This window comes from Idiotropiscis lumnitzeri, chromosome 4 (genome assembly GCF_059441095.1).
Source record: "Idiotropiscis lumnitzeri isolate Australia: NSW breed Sydney's pygmy pipehorse chromosome 4, RoL_Ilum_1.0, whole genome shotgun sequence".
Classification (NCBI taxonomy): domain Eukaryota; kingdom Metazoa; phylum Chordata; class Actinopteri; order Syngnathiformes; family Syngnathidae; genus Idiotropiscis; species Idiotropiscis lumnitzeri.
The window spans coordinates 18,720,910-18,742,370 of record NC_142394.1 but is presented as its reverse complement, the minus strand read 5'-3'; the positions used below and the strand labels follow the sequence as shown (position 1 = coordinate 18,742,370).

At 39.3% G+C, this 21,461-nt stretch overlaps 2 protein-coding genes across 7 annotated transcripts in view; one reads left to right on the top strand and one right to left on the bottom strand.

Annotated features, from left to right (window-relative positions):
- The window catches only part of LOC148338421 (uncharacterized), a 154,053-nt gene that overhangs the window by 56,813 nt on the left and 75,779 nt on the right, over positions 1 to 21,461 (top strand). Inside the window, exon 3 of one of the 6 annotated variants that reach the window (XM_088294495.1) lies at positions 13,051 to 13,163. The exons of the other annotated variants lie outside the window; for them this stretch is intronic. The gene's annotated coding sequence lies outside the window, so the exon portion shown is untranslated. The remainder of the gene's footprint in view (positions 1 to 13,050; positions 13,164 to 21,461) is intronic. 6 annotated transcript variants of the gene reach the window in all.
- frmpd3 (FERM and PDZ domain containing 3) overlaps positions 1 to 21,461 on the bottom strand; it is an 89,107-nt gene that overhangs the window by 55,652 nt on the left and 11,994 nt on the right. The window contains exon 2 of the mRNA XM_088294505.1: positions 451 to 538. The gene's annotated coding sequence lies outside the window, so the exon portion shown is untranslated. The remainder of the gene's footprint in view (positions 1 to 450; positions 539 to 21,461) is intronic.

Below are 21,461 nucleotides of genomic sequence, written 5' to 3'. Positions count from 1 at the left end.
AACGCTGCTGTGTTGTCAATATCGCGACAATAGGGAGAGTTCATAACCTTTCACGGGCTATAAGTTGCTTAATGGCCGGAGGAAGAACAGACAGCGAAATGGGGCGGGAGTCGTGGGAATAATTATGAGCGACTCATTTTAAATGAGAAAGCTGCGAAAGCTTATACATTAATGCCAAACCAAGCTACTGCATATGAAGCCCGCGGCTCACGTTTGATAACGGATTTAAAAGTGCAATCCTCATAACGTTTAATGTGCTTTAGTCACATGACATGACAACAGTTTTTCCTCACATGATTCAAACGCTATATAAAAGTCTAATTAGCTCTGAAATCAATTGACCTGTTCAACAGTATAAACCGCCTCACTGTGTGATGTTAATCCTGTACTTAGGGAGCACTTTGGTTAATATAAGGCAAAAGGGCCCAAAGGGATGAAATGTTTACTTACAGTGTTTGAGTTTTGACTGAAGGTTTCTTTGTCAGCAGGGATCACCCATAAATATTCGCCCACTCAATTCCGCAATGTGGGAACGAACCTGTTGAGGCATGAAAAGAAGAAACTTAATTGATTATCATGCATAACACAATTACTTATGTTACTGAACAAGAACAGTTTTTCTCGTTTTTATTAATGTTGATATTTAACTCATTCACTACCAGCCGAGTAAAAAAAAAAAAAAAAGAAATGCATCTTTGACGCCTTTAGCCGTCAATGGCAGTAAATGAGTTAAGTTGATTAGATTACTTTCATTCATCACACAAAAAAAAATAAGCTTGTTTACTAATTTAGCTGGAGGTTGTTTGTGGAGATGGCTCCTGGTAAAATGATAACTTTGTTTAACAGCCTCGAAGTAGGACAAAGCAATGCAGCCCAGATACTTGTAAATTCTCTTATTAAATTTACTTTATGTTGAAAGCAGGACAAAGTTTCAGCACGACGAGAACATGGACACCCGCTAGCGAGTAGATGCGGGTGAGAATGAGAACATGAATGTGAATGTGGAAGTAAATAGGAATGAATTTGAATTAAAGACGACAACCCGAAAAGCCATCATCCTGTCTTCGCCTGTCATTGCAAACAAGTGTGTATTTACTCATTAGTAAAACATTTTGACAGATTTCTGACCACCGTGTATCACATAAAATCGGTTCAAGGTTCGGAAGCACAACCGAATTAATACCTATGGCACACGGGATTAAGAGACGCACGTCGATTTTTGAGTTATAGTAAAAAAAAATATGCCAGTAGTTTTCAGAGAGGATAAAGAATATATGTCTATGAGTATTGATTTATTTTTTTATATTATCTGTCCCTGCATGTTACCCCACCCTTTGTGTTCAAATATCCATTGCTCAATGAGTTATAACTCCGGATCACCGATGCTATTCATTAGCCCGTCGAAGGCATTTCCCTTTTTATGTTTGTATTAAGTTAGCAAGCAGGGAAAAGTTATGTGGTTGCTTAAAATGCACATGTAATTCTCTTTTTTTTGGAACAGCTTAAAGTGTCTATTTTTTAAGGGTTGTTCACTAGCTGCCATATTGTTGCTTTTGTAAAGTAAGTTGAGTTGAGTTCGCTGCTACCATACAGCACTTGTATCTTTAGTTTTTGCTCACAAATCAAAGCAAAACCATTGGGGCCATCCATGACTCAATATCTTGATGCACCATTTTATTATCTACTTTGTATAATCTATTTTGTATGATTAATCATAATGTCACTTAATGGAATAGGATAAGTGGTACCGACAATGGCTGGCTGGATGTTTACGTGGAACGTAGTGAGACCAATATTGAGACCAGATCAGTTAATTTGCACTGAGCGGGAAGTTTCAAAGCAAAATCTTTTTTTTTACTCAATAGAAGTTAATTAAATTGATTCAACATAATTAATCCTTAGGAAGGCCAATAATTGTCGCAGTTTACAAGTGACACCATCACACCGTGTAAAATCAACCACTGCCAACATCTTTTAGTTTACAATATTGTGCATTCATTTAATCAGCCTGATGGACCTAATAACTATACTTGGGCGGTTGAGGCTTAATTGTAACGTTGTTTACTCGTCACCAGCAGAAACAAAAAAACAAAACAATGAAATAAAATAAAGAAAGTCAATCCTCAGCCTTTTTGTGTTGTGGCAAAGGAGTTAATGGTAGGTAGTCCTAAACTGCACTTGTAGAACTAAACTGCATTTTCATCACTTTTGAAGGCAGACATCAGTTTGAGGGCAAAAAAAAGTGTGTTTGCGTTTTTTTAGTTGTTTTGCTCTAACAACTTGATGAACTAAACAATTTTATTCTTGTTATTGACTCCTTGTCATTGCTGTTAGACCGACCTAACTGATTTTTAAATCGCAGCTATGAAAAATTTCCTATGCCTAATGTGCAATTTCTCAAGGCGAGACGTAACCAAACTTAATTTTTTCCCCCTCAACTGAAATGCAGATGCTTGCTATTTCTTGTTTGCTTAAGGCAATACACACCATTTTGAAAAATCTATAAATACACTTGTCAAAATGGGTTACGGTTTTTATACTTTAAGAACTCAAATTTACGTATTTGTAGGATGTTTTTAAATCACAGGAACAAGAGGTTCAGTCATCTGACCTCAGTAGAATTTAGGGAATGTTTAAATAATGAATCCAGCAAGAATCAGATATGACTTACATGTATTAATTTAAACCAACGCGGCCCCGGGGGTAGTTCTTGTGATATTGTGGGTAATCACCTCATTAGCCACATATAAGATGAACCGTCATACTGGTCTTCAGTGCCACGAACAATAAGGCATTCATGTTGTTTCATGTTGAAGCAGCAATTACATGGCACAGGGGCTTAGTTTATATGAATACATATTAAAATGTTTGTGTCAACCCGGTAGTCACATTAGGCATTTTGTGCATATTCAAAGCTGAGGCATGGCATTTTGACATGATACCTGATGATCCAGAGTTTAATACAGCAGCACTATTAAGTAAAATGTGACCAAAAATATCTTTCACAAATATAAATTGGAATATCCGATTGATTTGGTCAAAACGTCACCAACAATGCTTTATTATTATCATTATTATCCCCGTTGTTTTAATTTTCATGCTGTGACGTATGTGAGTTCAACTTTTAAAACAGCCAAATAAAAAATATATTTATTCCTGTTGTCTCCCCGGCTTTGCCTTGCTGCTGATTTTAAATTTTAATGCCTAGAGTAAAAGTACAACTACTGTAATATCTCACGATATGGTACAACAGTGGAGACCAAGTAAAATTCCAGGCTTCAGATTGACCTAAACTTGCTGTAGTGAATGTGTGCATGCGTAACCCATTAGTAGGAAGATGACATCTTTGTGAGGGCTAATAAAAAATTGTATAATGGCAATAAAAACTTACAATTATTTGAAATATAATTTGTCTTTGCGAGCCGTGCTTAAACTCTCTAATATTCCTGATTTAGTTGGATCATCGCTATGACGCAACAAATTCTGGAGCGTACAGTAGTAGGAAAATGAATGAGAATATAAGTAGGAATGGGTTTTGAACAAAATTTCCTGGAAGAATTCATCGTGTTTTTATTATTTTTATTTCAGATGGTAGATATGCGAAATGTGTTTTTCTACAAACATATAGTTATTTCAACTCCATTTCAATGTATTTATTTACTGATTATTATTATATTATTATTATTACATGGTTATTGAAACATGTATCAGTGGCACATTGTGTGTGTTACCTGGTAAAGTGAAGCTTGAGAATGAAAGCTAGGTCAGACTACAGCTCTCCATTTTCTCCATTTTGAAGACATGACATCAAGACAGGACTAATGAACAATCAATGCCAGCGAAAGTGCCGTTTCCACTAATGCTTGGTGGGGGTGTTTGCTGTCCTTTTGGCTGCACAATAACGGCTATAATTAAGCATGAAATGTAATTTGCATGATAAAAAGAGAGATGCTTTTCGTACTTAACCGAGGTATATTTTCAATATTGAAGTCTTAAATATATGTTCATATATTTTAAGTGACAAAGTGCCAGAGGGGATTTATGTCTTCAAGTGACTGAAGATATTTTGGCAGCTCAGTAAAAATATCCCTGAAAACTTTTCCCCCTTCTCCTCTACAAGGTCTCTGTGTGGTTTTTGGAAATTCATTTCCTGTGTACGCTGTCAGTCTTGGCTTTTCTATCAAATTGGTTTTAAGGGTAAGGAAGAAGTCAGATTCCAGGAGTATTATTTATGAAGGAGACACAATTCCCTCAGCATTTAAAGCAGTGATGCGGAACCGACAGGCAGGGGAGTTGCCATCATTTCAGAAGTTGGGGGAGGGACAAATTGGTCAGGATTATGCCAGTTTTTATGAGCAAATGCATCCTCTTGCCTTCAACTTATTCTGGGAAAAGTGAGTGGTGAATGGAATTTTTTTGCGTTTGAAGTGTCTAGTGTATTGCCTGACTAAAGACATTTTGCTGCCCAAAGTTCTTTATGTCGACGGGGCTAGGGTGGGATTTGTGGATCTAAATCAAACGGAGTAATAAATTAACTGTATAAAGATTAGCACAGGAGACATTTTAATAATTACTAAAATAGATTCGAACTACAAGTATGAAAAAAATAGGAGAATTAAAAAAATAAAGAAAAAACAGTTTAATGGTAGGTACTGACCCTGTTTCAAAAGAAAATCCAGTATAATGGACAAAGATGCTGTCCATCTTAAACTACTAAATTTGAAAAAAAATAATTACTAATTTGTCAAATCATATGCTCCTTTATGTACTCTAAAATGAACCCAAATTTCATTCTGTCTGTTCCACATTGTGCATTTGGCAGCAAATTAAACTTCATCTTTGAAGTGGCTCGGTTACATCTGGATCTGGTTGAAACTTTACCTCCTTTTAATTAAGATCCTTGGATGCAGCCGCTCATGCATTTATTTAGCTTGTTAGCAGGGATGTTGTCATAGCAACAAACTAGCAAACCTGCTTACAGCTTTTGCCTTGCAGAGTCGCAATCTTTTTTTTTTTATTTGATTTTGATCTATTGAACATACAAACAGATAACAGGAATTAATTTAGTGAGAAGTCAAAGATTTAAAAAGGGAAAACAAATGATCATCATAAGCACCGTTACATGTTCAAAACGGAGTTAAAGAACTAATCTTCCAAATGGATGCTGGTGCTGTTTGTTTATATCTACTCCCTTTTTCCTTTCAATATCTTGTCTCAATCTGCACTGCAACCGATTTCCTGACAAATAATTTGTCCTACTAGTGTATAAACCCGTGACCAGTCTTGCCCACAGCCTCTGGACTACATTCTCTCACTGCTTTATTTAATCAGTGCAAACAATGTCTGTCTGTACACATCTCCTCGCCTGCAGTCCTGACCTCCGCCACACCTCCCCTTTCCACCGAGGTTAAACCTTCACTATAAACACAACCTGCACTCTGGCAGGGGACATTTGAGAAAAAAAATCAATCTGATGATCATATGATGTATATCATATGCAGTATTATGTTTTGTTTCGACATTGGTGGAAAAAGGTTTTGAAAATAAGCAGACTGTTGCTAGGTCGATTTTGTTTCCTGCACTAAATACAGTACGTGCATGCCATAGTTCACATTAAAGCTTATAAATGAGTTTTCCACCTTCACTTAGCCATTAGCAACTGCTAGCAATTTCTGTTAATTAGTTTGTGTGGCTGAATTCTGTCTTGGATTTTCCATATTTAGGATCATCAACAAATGCTTGCGATGTTACACTCTTTAGTCGCATAGAACGTTTTTATTTTACAAACAAATAACTAGTCTCATTTATAATCTGTATCTGATTCCCCTAAGCTTTAATAATTACAGTACGATTTATTCCCAGTTAAGGATTTAAAACCCCCAATGTGCCAGCTTTCATTCAGTAGTTATTCATTATCTCCTGAATTCCTTCACCTCTCTTTAATTGTTATTCACTGCATCTCTGCACTAATGGAGGCATTAAAAGGGCTATAAGGGAAGAAAATTATGGTTAAACAAGTGAAATGTATTTAACAAAGCTGCTTGAGCTGCCCTGCATTAGCAGCGAGGTTTTCGGCGGTGAAGGCTTAGAAGAGTTGAGGTGTCAGCTAAAAGCTCATAATGGAGAGGGGGTGTTTGTCAGGCAGGAAGATAAAGTGCGTAATTGCTCACAGTTCTTTATTGTCAATATTCAACAAATTCTCTCGGCTATGGGTGTTTTTGGCTCGCTGCATGTCTTCACGCTAACTCATGGATGTGGCTTATGGAACTGTTAGATGCACTTGAACTTCAAATGAATTTGGTGGAATAAAGTGACTTGGGAGCCACGCGGCTTCTGAGTGGTCCACATTCTGCCGTATCTCAACGACCCAGCTGTTATTCCAATTTAATATCAAGCTTCGACATTCTGTGTGGCTTCCATGCCCACCTGCACCCACATGTGCTGTAGAATCCTCCACTCCAAAAATGAACACTTGCTAATGAAGATAGTTCATCCCTTGGCAGTTTTGTTTTGCTCGCTGTGTGGGTGAGAGGTTGACAGTTGTGCAGAAACAGTTCCATTAAATTACATTAGAAGAACAAGACAATCTGGCGTCACATTAGTATTCAAGCAAAGAGCCCCGTGAGTGGCACAGTGCAATGTTTGGAACATTAAACACAGTGCTTAATAACAAATGAATAATCAGCAGCACTGAAAGCAGCTCGTGTCACTGAATTTTAATTTTCTATTTTAGATGTACCACCTGCAAGCGTAACAAACACGATCCAGGCTGGCTAGATTACAATCTTGGGAGTCTTTGCTCTCACAAGTATTTCATTGTATGTAGACTCCAGTGCATAAAATGAGCTTTTTAGTAGCCCACTGAAGCCTTTGCACATGTGCCATTGCAACTTGACTGGTGTCTAACATCATTAATTAATTCTTCGAGTTGTGATTAACACGTCTCGTAGCATGGTGAAGCTTTTCCATCTAACATAGTTTATTTTAGCTTGCTAGTTGCTAGAGACATGTTTGTTAATTATGCATGAAACACAAAAAAATATTTCTTTAGTCAGCATTAATCGGAGCGCTCCACAATGAACCTCCACTGTGAAATTACTTTTGATAGAATTAATGAGAACGTGAATACAGCTCACTATCGTATTACAATAAATATAGCTTTTGAATATCATATATGGAAAAATAACCCGTCAATATATAAACTAAGCTGTTTTTAATCCCCGAACACCATCTGAATAGACCTTGAAAAAGCTCATCACGTCTTATTATTTATACCCCAGGACAGCATACATGATTACCTAACTGGGTAAAGGGCTGCCAGGATGGCCGAGTGGTCTAAGGCGCCGCGTTTCGGTCCCAGTCTCCCCAGGAGGCCTGGGTTCGAATCTCGAATTTCCCCATTGTGGGACTAATAAAGGGAATCTTATATGGAAAAGTGTGATAAGGAAGACGAGCAACTAATTAAGGATTTCAGTTTAGATAATAACAACATGTCTGTGGAGTCGGCGTTAGTGCTCGTGTTGTGTTGCAATTGAAAACCCTCCTTTATTGAACTGTCAAGGGCCCTGCTCGAGCTAGTTTATGTCGAAGCAAAGCAGCTCAAGGTTGAGATAAGAACATACCGATTAGAGATGCAGAAAGAGATTTTGTGAAAAGTATTTGAAACTGAAAACACATTTCAGAGTGAGATGAAAGCCTCTGTTACAGAGATCCTTCCAAATGGGGGCATCAGAGCCTGTACTGCAGTGTGCTCCACTATTAACCTGAAAAAGTAACCGAGGGAATTAAAGGGGAAGTCAACCTAAAAAATGTGTTCCATGCAGGCCAACTCGTCGAAGCGCGGCTTTCTGATTAACATTGCGTTTGTGGAATATGAGTTAAGCAGAAAAATCCATCAGTTTTTGTCTATCTTAGGGGGCGGCCATTTTCTCACTTCTGTCAATCGAAAATGACATCACAGTTGCTCAGGGCTTGAATAACAACCAATCATGACTCAGCTTCAGAAAACTGGTGAGCCGTGATTGCTCGTGACAAAATCGACGTCCCCTGAGATGGCTAAAAATGGATGGAAAGTGGTCTTTGTGGTTTTAAAAATGAAGAAGCAGCACTGTCGCCGGAAGTGATCGTGGCTTAACTTTCACTTCACCGCAGGACTCTAGTTATGGAAAGCCTATTTTAGGATGCAAATTAAAACTTTAACTTAGTGATTGGCCAACATTCAGTTGCCATCGTCCACTTCCAGGTTTGTAGATCACATTCCTCTCACAGCCTGTGACTTATTTATTCTTCAACCCCTAATTCGTGTTTTTTCACTTTTCACCATAAACCACAAAAATCGAAGAATATCTGTTTTTGATTTTTTTTGTTAGTTTTTACAACACCGGCACCAGCCTCTGCTTGGCCAGCAACACAACCAAATGCGATCGCTTTTTCTGATTGTTGGATGACGCGTCACAGTTGCAGCCATTATTCTGTTTCGGTGACATGATGGTCATTGGGTCCAATCCGCCAACAGTTTCTGCTGTAACATGGAAATATGTTTTTCTTTCTCCGTGCTCTAACAGCCTCAACCTCTGCAGTATTTTGAAAGTATTTTTTTTTTTACCCAGCTCAGAAATATTGGTGAGTTCATTCATTCCTCATTTATATTTGACATGACTGAGTGCTGCCTAAACTTCGTTGATTGTTCATGGCAAACTTTTCCCAGGCGGTATTGCGGAAATGTACACCTGACAGTCGGTCAGGAATAAACTTGAACACTGAGACACAGTTCAAGGGACTGACTAGGCCTTCGAATTCCCCGAAATCTAATCTGTGGGGAAAACAAGTCAAATCAATGCGAGACCAACCTTGTCACTGACTTGATGGATCTGCTGCACCCTGTCAGCTAACAGAACTCCGTCTGAGGCCTCTTAAAAAGAAGGCTTCTCCATAATATAATAACCTTATCCTAGACAATATTTCAAATTCTAATCCAGTATTTAGTATGGGCATAAAACTTGAATGGATTCTGTGTCTCGTGATTTTCAGGGATGTTTAATATGCATGCAACCACAGCATCGCATTATATTTAACCATATGACATTATGGTATTTTAAACATTTCCTTTGATGGCCACTGATAAAAAGTTTCTGTCTCCTTGATCTGGTTTTCCAAGACCTATTTCAGATGATGTCTTCTAGCCACATGCTCTTAATTTGCTCCATTTATTCTTGAAAAGAATGAGGGGGAAAAAGTTTGTCGGTCATAAACTCTCGATAAAAAAATGGAAATGCAAATAAATACGCTCAATTAAAGCTCAGATAACTGAAAAAAAAATTGGGGAAAAAAGGCCTGAGTGACAAGTGAACGCATATTGTCTTGATAAAAGTTAGTCAAAAACTGCTCCGTTTGTGACTGTATTCAAGTTTGTGTCAATTCATTTCACCAGGTTGTTCCCTATGAAATGCGGACAAAGGTTGGGAAATAATTGATATATAGAATGAAGGTTTGTATTGTACAGTGTGAAGTCACAAACAGTGCAACTTTCATTGTTGACTATTTGTGTAACACAATACAAACTTTGCATTTGGAGCTGGAGTTTTGATTCCCTTTATGGACAAAAGAAGTTTCTTGAGAGATGCTAGTCTGCATCCTGACTGTCAAGTTGCCCTTGGGCAAAGCACCGGGACCCTCCGACTCACCCCACCCCCCACAATTGAACACTGCAGTCACCTTTTTGCATGCCCACTCATTCAGACATCCACTACTTGAAGGCCTGCATGTGTGTGGGCGACTTCTCTGTTTGGTGTGCGACTAAAGATATGCAGCAGGGCGAAAATTGAATTTCTCTTTTTTGGGGTGAACAAACAGCTAAAAATGACACTTTACGATGACTATAGTTGTGTGTAGAGACACATTCATTAAATACCTGCAGCAGCCCCCCCCACCCCCAAGACTACTGACGTACACATTCTGTGCACATCTTCACAAAATGAAAGCAAAGGTCATTGATTAATCAAATATCTTAAAATGCCAAATAGCGTGTGCTATAAGGTCACACATCCAAGTTCAATGCAGGAATTGGACACGGTCCAATTCGCACAAGAACACAAAAATAACGTGACATTTTAACTACCCTAAAAGCAGTGCCCAACATGTTTAACTGGACTCTTTCTTTCATTGCCATCCATAATATTGTGCAATTTCATGTGATCATTTTATTGGCGCCTCTTCTGCTTCAAATAAAGCAATTTCTTCTAAGAGCTACAAAGGAAATCAAGCTGTTTTTTCCCGAATGTGCCCTTAACAAATCATGTCAACAAAGATATTGCCCCTTTTATATACATCAGAGATGTTGTACAACACATTTAAATCACAGCACAGAGCATACATGGAATAAAATAATAGAGCATTCTTTAGAACCCAATTACTGTAAGTGCTTGCTGTCTGAATTGAATTTTCCTGACTTGCATTTCCACTATTATGCCGGTGCTTCGCTCATTGTGTCTTTGACAGCCCGCTCACCTGCTTTCTCTCCTGAATATACTTTGTGACCACTTTTAAGAGTTCGCATCAGCAGCTACCTGTGACTAATTGGTGCAATTGCTCCTTTTTTTCTCTCATAATGTCAAAATGGCCAATCACCCCGCACCGAGTAGCATTTACTTTGTTCTATGCTGAAATAGACTTTTATTCTTAATGCTTAATATTCAAACCCTCAGGATAAATTTGTTCAATTCATGTATGAATGCTTAGCGATATGAATTCACACTAAAGTTAGTCGAAAAAAAATGTATGCGTCTAATTTATAGGATACAAAAAACATCAATACTGGTTTACGTGGTTTACATATTATTATTGCACACATTATTTTATGCAATTTTTTTTTTTAATTTAAAACAGAGCCCACTTGGCAATATCGGGAAAATGCTGCGGGTTCTATTCTCTTATGTTAAAAAAATTAATTCTTTCTTAAAATGCAAACTTAGATTCGAATGTTAAATGAAGTTTACATGCTTTTTCTTTGATATTTAATTCAATGATGGTATTTTTTTTCCGTCTGTTTGAAATCTAACATTTTGCAGGCAGGTCCTTAAAAATGCATCTCGTGCGAGGCAAAACTGAAAGCCAATATTTTGTTTTGCTTCTCTCCCGATGCACCCAGTAATAGCTCATGCAATCAATCTTAACCATTACAAGTCGCCTGTAGTCCCTCACGTTTTCGGTTGTGTGTACGTAAATGCCAGAAGGTGGGCTTAATTACTTGCCACTTCTGTTTTATGAAAAGGAACATATTTCCATTATTGTACTTTCAGCCATCCAATGGAAGAGGATGTCATTTTTCTCTGTCAGGATACATTGTTGTCATTGATATATGAATAAATATATATTTGCACAACTATAATTGTAATAATTTCTTGTGGCACCCCTGACGTTCTTTCACTGCCCACTAGTGTGCCTCGGCACCCTGGTTGGGAATCATCAATTGTGTTTGGTTTCACTAATTTACGTGACATGAGTTCACTCATGTGTGTATGTTAGATGTGTGGGTCATTTGGATTGTTTTCTTAATTTTCAAGCCAGATGAAATATTGCCTTGGGCACCAAATTGTACCGCAGGTGCCTTGATCAGTTAATATTGGACTATACAGTAACCTGACACTCATTTACAAATATTGTGATCTGGTTAAGCCACTTCAAGGGACACTTAATCCGGCTGAACATTGGCATTTATATAAGATATATAATATATAATAAAAATGACATCACTACTAAAATACAAACACCTGTTCTAGTTTTCGGACATTTCGGACAGTTTTGTTAACTCTCAGCAGGCAGCCAACGGCTAGTAAGCATGAGCGAGGCATGAATCTTTCCGCCCACAGCGAACAGTAGCCGCCGCTGTTGGGGTGTTAAAAGTAACAGCACCGCTCAAGGCAGCCATTTGCTTTAGGCCGCTAAACAGACAAGGTTAGCACAACAGCTTCTTACCGTTCAGACATGCGACTGTACGAGATCAAGTACCTTTGCGTTTGCCACAGCTTGCAACCGTCAGCGTCGCATTGTGAGTCTGTATCAATTTCGAATGAATGCCTCATTGACAAACCCTGGAGGTGTTTTTTTTTTTTTCTTTTATAACGTTCCCCGTTGCGGTGCAGCACTGCTTTTAGGGGCCACTTCAGCAGCATCAATGTCGGCGAGCGAGACCCAGGACAACCCGGTTGTCATAGCTTGGAAAACAACGCGTGTGGTTGCACGAGCGTATCAACCAAACAGTGCGACATTGACGAAGTGACGTGTGTGCGGACATTGTTCGCGGAGTATAAAGAAGCCTTAAGTAGAAATGTCCAAATACATTTTGGGGCTGGTTGGTCCTGTTATTTTGATATTATGAACGACGTTTTTACCAAGAATTTGAATGGACAAATTGTGATCGGTCCCTGATGTGACTCCCACCAAGACATGGAGAGAGGGGAGGGAGTGTGGGCATACTGCTCATGACCAGGAGGCATTTTTAAACTTCTTAATTCTGTATTGATTTCTCAAAAACAAATTGATTAAATTGAAAATGCAAGTTAATATCATTTTGAGATCACTGCCTGATCCAGAAAAGTTCATTCGAATTGGAATGTTGGTGTGCTGGGTTCCAGAAACTGTCTGAGGGACTGCTTGATGAGTACGAGGACAATCTGCGGCAGTAATAAAATGGAATCGATATTTTAGACTTGGTCGTCTGACTCAAACATCACAGGAAAGTTTCATTTCAGTCTACCTTTCCTAAATCCACCTTTTCCTCAATCGTAGGTATTCCTCTTCAAATGTTCACTTTAGTTACTAAAAATATAAATCCATCAAAAGTGTCCTTTTCTGCAACCCGTTTTTTTGGTGGGGATTAGTCACAACAAATCTTTCATAAAGTTCCTCTTGTCACAACGCTGTCAAACTTATTGAACTCTTATCTTCGAGTTTCCTCTCGGTAACGTGTACCTGATTGCAGTGAAGATCGTGTGCAGAAGGAGCAATCATAACAGTGGAATAAAAACAAGAAGACTTTGCTGTCTATTTCAGGAAATTGCGCTCAATCCAGCAGTGTGACATCTCGCCATAGATCACGGTGAAGAGATCTCCATAGTCTGACGCACTGAGGACATAACGATTACCGAGTGCTCCTCTCATCTAAGGTGAAGCTGTTTGTGCTTTGAAAGCCCATCCATTAAAAGTGAAAGAACTTCTATTTAATGCCAAACTATAACACACTATCCTCACTTCACTTGAATTTAATTGCATTTTTTTTTTATTTTTGTTTTTCATCAGTTGCCACACAATTTGTATGTTTTCAAGCACAAATCAGTCAAGTTACCGCTGTGGCTTAAAATAAACGCTCAAGATTTGAGGTTGAAAGTGTTTATTATCATAAAAACATGATTACTTGTTTCCCCTATGCTATGAAATTCTTACTTTGCTGTCCATGTGGAAGCAGCCAATAGTTAATTGTCAACTAATATCCTTAGTGGTGAAACACAATTATACATTATTTATACATTATGCATTATTATCTCTCATATCAAGAGCAGACGTCACTGTCTGGTATTCAAGTACAATGCATACAGTTGCTTACACAGCAAACTGTGATGGTTTTGATATAATAGACCAAAATTTTCAGACTATAAATCACACTTTTTTTCATAATTTGGCTCGTCCTGGGACTTCTACTCAGGTGCGACTTATATAAATTAAAATTAGAGCTCGGAATGGCACCAAAAATCGTTTTTTCCAAATTATGTTGATTGTCTTGCCAGTTGGCAAAGGTTTTGGTGCATTACCGCCGGTTGCCAGAAAGTGGCGACTTCCTTACGCCACGACGATTTACAGCACCAAAAGGCACAATAACCGACTTGGTTTCTGCCTTTGACCACAATGCTGGTTATGGTTAGCCATTTTGAACTGAAAGGATGCATTTTTTGACTAGTGAGATTTATATTCCAGAGTGCAAAAAATACGATAATCTAAATATTTCATCATGACCTGAAAAGGCACGACAAAGAGCAAAGATAACACTGTCAAAACAAGAGCCTAATGTTACATAACCTTACATTATGTAGCAATTTGAGTTGATGACTGGGAAAAAAAAGGTCGGATAAAATCTCACGATTCAACTATTGATTAAGCTGACTTCAATGGAAAATATCCGCGGAGTGATTTGATTATGTGATGAGCTTTGTTAATGTCACATTATATGAGAAATCCTGAAATAGGAAATTACTGTTTTTCGTACTCCATCCCTCAATCCCTCAATGTATGCACTACATTCATTTTTCTTTTGTCAGTTTTCGGGATGATAGTGTTCGTATAATGCATCCTGTGCATCTGTTCTATACAATATAAAAAAAAAAAAAAGGGGGGGGGAAATACAACTGTTGATATCTCAATAGATGTTTTCATTTTATTAAACATACCGAATGTCTCAATGTCCTTGTCAACAGAGAATGTTTTGGATGAAATCAGTATGCAAATATAATAAATGAGACTGTGCGCCGGCAGAATAGGTTTTCCTTTAGTGTCATTTGAGATTCAAAACATCTGCATTGGAGTTTCCATTGCAAAAAAAAAGCTGACTTGTCCCCTTTATAAGCTGCATAGTTCATCAAGTTACAAACCATTGAACAGCGCTATGAGCGATCGCACTTTCCTCGGGGGCTTAGAGGTAATATGCAAAACAGCTCCGCCTGCAATCAGCATGAGCCATAAATTTGCAGTGAGATGTGCAGAAATGGGCGGGGCTCATGCTGGCCTCGAATCGCTGCACCGTGTCCGTTTGTCTCCTCAGCAATCCTGCCGCGAGTCTTCTCGTCGTTCTTTACGGAACGTCATAAACCTGAGATCGTTAAAGTCACCTGCACTGGACTGCTACACTTGAACTGGAGAGAGTGCACTCATCTCACCTGAAGTAGGAGCGCAGGAGGAATGAATTGTTAAAGGCTGAGGTGTACAATGATTGGGGACAGGAGTTGGGGTCACGTCCCCGCTCTGCGTCAATTCATCTCCTCGGTCATTTTCCTTGTGGACATTGAGGCTTCTACTGCAAATCTGGGGATGTCAAATCGGTGTTTGTCCAGGCTGCAAAAACTGGTCTGGAAATGATGGTGTCACAGGGGACAAATCTATAGCTCGTGAAGTTTGCCAGCACACCACTCATGTAATATACGATACGACGTCACAACGTCAGGGTCAGACTGTGAACAAGATTTTCATCAAGACATGCCCAAACCCTCCTTCAGATGGCGGAGGAGCCAAGAGCAGATTAAGTGTGTTTACTGCCCAAGCAACTACAACGCACACTAAGGGCTCGATTTTAATAGTGGCGCAAATGCCAGCGGGTCCCAAGACTCCAAATAAGTGGTTTTGCATTACGGATTGCAAGGGAAATTTCCGACTCATCAAAACACATTGAAGAGCAAAACTGAGAATCAACCGCCAAGACTGTCGCAAAAAGCTTCCCAAGGCTCGATGCACTCGCGTCACTCAGTCAATGGTTGAGGCACAACTCGGAAAGACTTGCGCCCACGGATTTGCATATCATCGCTGTCGGATGGAATCCTCGTACCGTCAAAATGACAACTTTACAGGAACTAAAAAAAAAAAAAATCGCCATCTTATTTGGTTTCCCCGGCATTGCTTCATTCAAGTTGTGTTATACCTTATATTGCTATTGTCATGACCCGTGTCGGTCATGGCAGGGTTTTGTTATTATTTTGTCACCGTCCATGCCATGCCTTTGTTATTGTTTTGATTTCGGTCAGCTGAGTAGGGGCGTGTCCCCTCAGCACTCCGTCCCCACCAGCCACGCACCTGTTCCCCGTTAGCCTCGCACACCTGACTCCCATCTGCGCCCATAATTCTGGACTATTTAACCACCCCGTGCCGACAACTCAGCGTCGGAACATTGCTCCATACCAGGACTGTCACGGCCGCCCCCCTGATCTCGTTCTCGTTCTCGCTCCCGCTGCTTCGTTTCGGACTGTCACGGCCGCTCCCTGATCTCGCTCTTGTTCTCGCTCAGTATTTGTCACTATTTTTGTTCCTCGTCCTTGATCCAGTTTAGTCACGTTTCAGTTTGCCTTTGTTATTTTTTGCACCCTGCCACGTTGTTTGTCTTTGTTTGATTCAGTTAATAAATTCCCTTTAAGTTCCCCTTTTCCCTGCTTCCTCGCATCTTGGGTCCTTCTCCACCTCGCCTACCGGCTAACTCTGACAGCTATTGGACACTCACATCAATGTAATACTACCGAAGGAAATACATTCAATCGCTAATTTAATTTTTGCATTAAGACACCTGAGTATTTCAAAGATTACATGTAATCCAATATAGCCCAAGAAATGTCATGTATGCTTTTAACGATGATGAAAATGCTCCATTGTAATACATTACGAATATATTAACATTATTATATTAATATTAATATTAATAATAATATTAATAGCAGATTTAAAACTGAAATGCTTGCAGTAGTTGACAGAAATTCTGCAAAGTATGTTTTGAGAGCACCCCTTCATTTGAATTTTCCTGACATAGTTTCACAGCTTTTGCGCTTGTTACTTCCTTAGCTGTCACCGTTCACACTAAAACGGTGAAATGTTGACTTGTAAGATCAGGCCTCGAACTGCACCAGATGCACACTGATTTCTTTTCTACTTTTGCGATATGAACACTTTGTTGTATCTTGTATGCTTGTCTGACTGCTTGTGTTGACTCTGTCAGCTATCGGTTCGCCATTCAAGCTGCGTAGTGGCTGTGTGTTTTTTAATTCCATCCATTGGATTGTGTGTGAGTTTAGCAACAAGTGACTGCCAATTTTATGGTTTGCAATTCAGATGTGGGCCTGAAAGATTAGCTCACTTTTTTTCAGTTGTGAAGGTCTATGATCAATCCTACTTTAGGTGACTCCACTGTTGCAGTTTTAAATTTTTTTTTTCTGTCTATGTGGCTCAGTAGTGTTTTTTTTTTGTTTTTTTTTTGCGGAGATGGGTGTACACAATTAGCACTGCAACTGTGACATTCTTACGACAAGGCTGTTCTCCCTGCCATAATGCATTTTATTGTGATCGCAACCTTGCCACAGTCTTGTATTACCCTTGAAAGTCCAAATTTCAATGCATTTCTTCTTCCTCCATGCTTCACTGCATTGGAGTCATCATGTCATCTTGAGCATGGAAACCCGCATCAAGGTTAGGTAGCCAGCTATCAAAAAAAGTAGCTTTCACTTCGAGGAGGTCCTGAAGCTGTCAAGTGGAAGATGAACTGTGTGTGAGATGGTGTGCTGGTACCATTTGAGTAACCGGGCTTCATCTCTCATCTGCCTTGGTAATCACCTGCTCAGGTCCTCCTCTCCCAGCTGCTGGGAACAATTTAGGTAAGGAGCTGCTGATTAAACATGCCTCTGAAGTTTCCCTCTCTCAAAAACAAGCCTCCACTCAGCTCCAGCTGCCGTATCCCACACTCATTTGTCTCAAAGGGCTTCTTGAAATATTGCAACCCAAAAAACAGAGGAAAGAAGTAAGCGACTATGCTCAACTTCAAGCACCTGGTGAAAGATTCAAAATTACAGCCCAGATATGCAATCAGCAATTCAATCTGTAGGGCTGTACGTCATTTGTAATATGCACCAAAGTATTACCGATTTACATGTTGCCGTTGTTCATTTCTTTTTCTCACATTTTGATGCAGAGATCTTGGAAGGAACATCAGCCTATGTGAACTCATCTGCTTTTGTGTCCCGCTTTGGTTCTAGAAGCAATCCAGTCAACACAGGACAGCTCACAACCGCATGCACGGATACTATGTGATAACAAATACACAACGAGGTTCAAGTAACGGTTCAGTTAAAAATAGGCGCTGAGCATTTTCATAACCACTGAGTGTCCTCTTTTGGATGGATAAAAGCTCTGCTGGATGATTTTCATGGCTTCATGCGTCATGAATGAACAACAAGATATTTTGGATCTTTTTTTTTTTTTTTTTGTAAAGCGCTGTTGGTGTGAGCGGAGCTCTTTTGTAAACCGAGCAAGCTGTCGTCATCTGTACGTTTATGCTCACAAAGATAGTAAATCACCGACAATGTGATTCGCACAAAGACATGATGCCATAAAGCACTGCTTGTGCCAGTGCCGCTGCAGGTCCCGATGCTGAGTTACAGTTATACATGCTACTCTTAGAAGCTGGTGTGAGTGAATGCACGTAACTGGGAAAATAAGAAACTAAAATGACACTTTAACATGACGCACACTGATGACTAAATCTGTGATGACACAAAACAAAATTTATCTCATGGCAATGGACAAAAATTGTCAGGGACAATAAAAACAATCAACACTTATCTATGCGTATTAATTGGATTGTAGTCATGGATTGAAACTGATATTTCCCAGTCTTATAGGCATTTAGGACTCAATTCAAAAGTAAGACACCTATCAGAAAATAATAGCACTTGTTGACAATGTGCGAAATGCCTGGCGAAGGAACCCAGAGACGAACTGATGTGACAGTAAAATATTCAGACAGAGTTAGTAGGGGGAGGCAATAAACAGTAAGTCAATATGTTCAGATAGGACTTAGAATGCCGACTCTGTCTGACACCACACACTGTCATGTCAGCAAGCTTTACTGGAGTGAATATTTATATGACTACAATGCGAAGAAGCTCGGTTTAATCATAAGCCATCCGTTACCTTCACATGAATGTAAATATGCTTTCAAAGGCCTATTCATGAATAATATCCATGCTGGCAAGACTTACAGACTAATTTGGCTTCATGCTCCAGCAAAATCCAATATCTGTTCAATATCAATTCCACTGTGTGGGGAAAAAAGAGGACAGGAATCCACATCTCAGCAGCTGTGACTGTATAACCCTGCTGGATCCAAGCACTTATGCTGAAACTGTTAATGTGTTACTTCATCAACCTCCCAAAACTGATTAGCGCTTATTGTTTCAAATCATATCTTGATGTGCATCAACTGGCACTTGCCTGGAAACATTCAGAATTTCATGAACACATGTTTTATTCATGGTCTGTATATATTTAGCTGTTTTGTCAGCCCAAGTCCATGACTCCATTAGAAACTGATCAACAACAATGCTCATACTTTACGAATTGTCTATGACCTCGATAATGTTTGAAGGTATTTGACAAAGTAAAAAATGAAGGACATTTTCGCTCAAATTAAATTTATTTAATTTGATAAGAATTATATGAAATCTAGTTTTAGTTATCTTTTTTTAACTATTGTTATTTTATTTGTTTATGAAAATGCTTGGCAGTTTTAGTTCTGTTCACGTTCGTTTACTATGACCTTGATCTGGCTGAATCAAACTGGTAATGACTCCACGAAAGGGCTAAAACAATTTACAATATCATTGGTAAATGCAGATTGATTTTTTTTTTATTAATAAAAATATTCATCAAACTGTTGCGTACGCAAAAAGAATGCAGTTGGCATTTTCGTCTTTGTGATATTGCAACAAAAGTAATCAGAAAGTATTGTTTCAAATCGAAGCATGAGGTGCACAAATCCCCACAGTCTCGCTCTCTTGTCTTATTTGGACTTGACTTTCACAAGTGCATTATTCAGGTTTGCAGAGCTGTGTGCTGCTGTCAGCGTATTTGTCAGGAGGTTTTCCATGCTGATAGAATTTACCGAGCCAGTGTTAACTGCATTCTCGACATTATCTCCGTATTTGTCTGAATCCAGATGTTTTTTTCCCCCCCCTCATCTTTGAGAGCAGACGTTGAAACCAACTATGCACTATTTATTACCTTAGTCCGTTGAGATGACAAATGAGAAGTTAGCTCATCCTTGTTGCTGAGATTACAAACAAACATGCAATTTGCTGCGAAGCCCTGAAACATATCCAGCTATTGTGTGATAGATAAATGTTTAACTGATGGCTTTGTTTTGTCTTGGATCAATCAGTCGCATATTGTACTTGTGGGGAAGCCATTGAGAGAGAACCTCTTGGTGACTTTTAATCATGGCTTCACTCTTGGCGGCAGGTGGTCTAAGTGCACTTCATTACGGTCCTTCTCCTGAGAATTCACTCCACAGCCACTGGAGAGTGGGCCACTCACATTATGGGCACACCATTAATTAACCAGTGGGGAGCGTCATCTCATCAGTTAGACACCGTAATATATCGACGACAACTGTTGTAGGTCTCCTATCATACAACACACTCAAAGATATCCAGCTAATGTTGGGAGGGAGGAACATTAGAAAAGAACATGTCACTGAGTGTGCTCACATATGTGTTGCACTTCCATCAAGCAATTGCAGTCAATTCGCAATAATAATTTTCAAGAACATGTCAGTGCGCGATTCTAAAATCAATTTATAGCAGCTTTTTGGTGCTCTCACAGAGGGGTACACGTTTCTTGTATTCCCTGAAATAGTTACCTTTGCTTTAATGCAGGCCATCTGTCAATTAGCTGCCCTCTTGAACAAATAAACACCTCTTCCAAAATAGAACACAAAACAACAGGTGGGGCCACATACCGGGTGGTAGAGATTGTTTAACGAACCTGTAAATTGAAATCATACATTACACGTTTGATGATGACTGATGAAAACATGTGTGAAGACTGAGACCTATGCGGTGCCCGCGAAGGGCCAAAACAGTGCCCAGTGACGCACTTTGGACAACCTGCTTGAGTCACCACTCCCCTACTCTGTAAAAAAAAAATGAGAGCTTTTGTTTGCAACAGTGGTTATCTGGCACAATTGGTGATTTTTACCAGGCCCATTTCTACCACTATAGCGTGCAGTTAGCTAGGAAGCTATGACTAAACACACCACGAAAATGCATCTTCTCAGAATGCCACAATTTACAGAACAGCTGGGTGTTGTTATTTAAATTCCCAAGCGAGGCGGTGATGTCGTGGAAAAAAAAAACAACGGGCTCGAGGTGGACCTATTTTTTTTTTTCTATGGATTTTTTTTCCCTCATAGGGAATAGATAATGAATGCTTATCAGCAAGAATTTTGTGGGTTTATACATTTTTTTTGTTTTGCGGACTCCTTGAGATGTCCTTGGCCTCCCCATGTCATCCAAGACGCCCGAAGTAAAAAAGAAAAAACCAAGCTCCGCCAGTGGCGGACAAGCCTGCTTCCCGTTAAGAGCCCCATATACCTGTTAGCTTGCAATCTAGCTGATTGCTAGCACCTCTCCTCGCCGGCCTTTCCATGCCATGACGCCCCAGTGAAATATGCTGTATTCATTCATTCATTCATTCATTACTGTATTCTGCCAAACATGTTGGGCTGTGTAGGCTTGACAAAGTATCATCCATCTTTTAACAGGGTGTCGTGTCACAAATTTAGCGGACATGCTCAAAGCGTTTGATTTTGAAGCTTAATTTTCTGTTTGTCAAATTTTTTAATCATTTAAATTTGTCAGGTTTGTTTACAACATTTATCTGTGGCA